A 2138-nucleotide genomic window follows, 5' to 3' on the forward strand; every position below is an offset into this window, starting at 1 on the left:
CCTCCTCCTCCTCCTCCTCCTCCCGCGACTTTCTCTTGGCTAATCACGATTATCATCTTCGTTGCCTGTCCTAGTAGACTTGCAGCATTTGTCTCAACCTTGCTATCTCGTCCCTACAAATCTCCATCTCCTCCTCCTCCTCCGAATGGTCCTCCTCCTCCTCCCTCTTCGTCTCCTCCTCCATCTTCGTCTCCTCCTCCCTCATCGTCTCCTCCTCCCTCCTCGCCTCCTCCTCCCTCCTCGCCTCCTCCTCCCTCCTCGCCTCCTCCTCCCTTCGCAGCTTCTCTTCCTCTTCACGTCTCTTTGTTGCCTTCGCATCCTCCCACAACTCAAACAGCCTGTGAGACACCCGACCGACTTCTTCCTCCTGCTGGCCAGTTAAGACCATGCGCGGTAAATCAGGAGGAGGAGGAGGAGGAGGAGGACGAGGAGGACGAGGACGAGGACGAGGACGAGGAGGAGGAGGAGGAGGAGGAGGACGAGGTGGAGGTGGAGGACGAGGACAAGGAGCAGAACCAACAAGGAAAGGCAGCAGGATCTGCACAAGGAGAAAGAGGAGAAGGAGAAGGAGCAGAGAGATCACCGCTTCATGGATTCGCTCGTCGATTAGCTTGATCTTCTGCCTCGTCGATTGGTCCTGTTGTTTCAACTCGTCACATGCAACGGAGGAGGAGGAGGAGGAGAAAGTGATGGTGGTGGAGGAGGAGGAGAACAAGGAGGAGAAAGGAGGAAGAAGAGAAGTGAGGGGGGAGGGAGGGGAAGGGGGAGCGGTGAATGGAGTTGTGATGGTGGTTGAGGAGGACGAAGGGAAGGGAGAAGACGAGGAGGACAAGGGTGTGATGGAGCAGCTGGTGGTGGTAACGCTCTAGTATCAGGATACCTCCTGAAAGTTTATCTCCTTCCTCGCAACCATTCTCTTCTTTTCCGTCAGCATCTCCTCCATCCCTTCTCTCATGTCCTGTTCTCGTACAGTTAGTACCTCCTCCTCCTTCCCCCCTCCTCCCTCTCTTCCACCTCTCCCTCATCTCCCTCCTTGCCCACCACCATCACCACCAACATCACTCCTCCTCCTCCTCCTCCTCCTCCTCCTTCTCCTCCCCTACCTTGGCATGGGAGCTCAGTCTTTCCGCTTCCTCGCACATCGTCTGGTATTTCTGCTCACAAGTGAGGAGGAGGAGGAGGAGGAGGAGGAGGAGCAGAAGGAGAAAGAGCAGGAGAAGGAGGAGGTGATAAGTTGAGCCTGCTGACCTCAAGCTGACGAGCGTCAGGCACCGGATTCTGAAGCAGCAAGTGAGAAAAGGGAGGGAAGAAGCAGGGAAGAAAAAGGTGCAGGAGAGTTACATGCGGGGAGGCGAGCGGTTGATTTTGCTGTAAGTTTTGTCTTCTCCTTCGCATCTGTTCCAGTCGGTCGAGGAGGAAGAGGCGGGAGGAGGAAGAAGAGGAGACGCCTCGCTCGACGTGCTCGACGTGGCCGAGGGACAAGTTCCCAGCAGCACAGAGGTCGCTTGCTACTCTGATGAAGATGGTTCGATCCTCGTCCGGGAGAGGGGGGGGCTGATAGTCGTCCGGGGAGAAGCAGGAGACGTCTAGATGCGAGTTAGTTTGTTGTTGCTGCTGCTGCTGCTGCTGCTGCTGCTGCTGCTGCTGCTGCAATGTGCTGCTCTCTTGAAAGATGCTGGTCAAGAGATCGAGGTCCTTCATGATGGAAGTGCCCCAGACGTTGGAGGAGGAGGCGTTGGAGGGAGAGTATGATGACGATGACTGGGTGAGATTGATTCAGATGCGAAGAGAAGAGCGGTTAAGGAAAGGAGGAGGAGGAGATGAAGAGTGGAGGAGGAAAGGAAAGAAGAGGAGGAGAGGAGAGGAGAGGAGAGGAGAACAACTTCTATCCTTTGAGGCCCCTAGGGAGGGACACAGAACAAACAGGCCCAACAACAAATCATCAGGTGTAGCAAACAATCATCTCCTCTACCCTCTCTCGTCACATGCAACGGAGGAGGAGGAGGAGGAGGAGGACGACGACGACGACGAGCAGGAGCAGGAGCAGGAGCAGGAGCAGCAGCAGCAGCAGCAGCAGGAGCAGCAGCAGCAGCAGCAGCAGGAGCAGCAGCAGGAGCAGCAGCAGGAGCAGCAGCAGG

The sequence above is a fragment of the Guillardia theta genome (genome assembly GCF_000315625.1).
Source record: "Guillardia theta CCMP2712 unplaced genomic scaffold GUITHscaffold_261, whole genome shotgun sequence".
Classification (NCBI taxonomy): Eukaryota; class Cryptophyceae; order Pyrenomonadales; family Geminigeraceae; genus Guillardia; species Guillardia theta.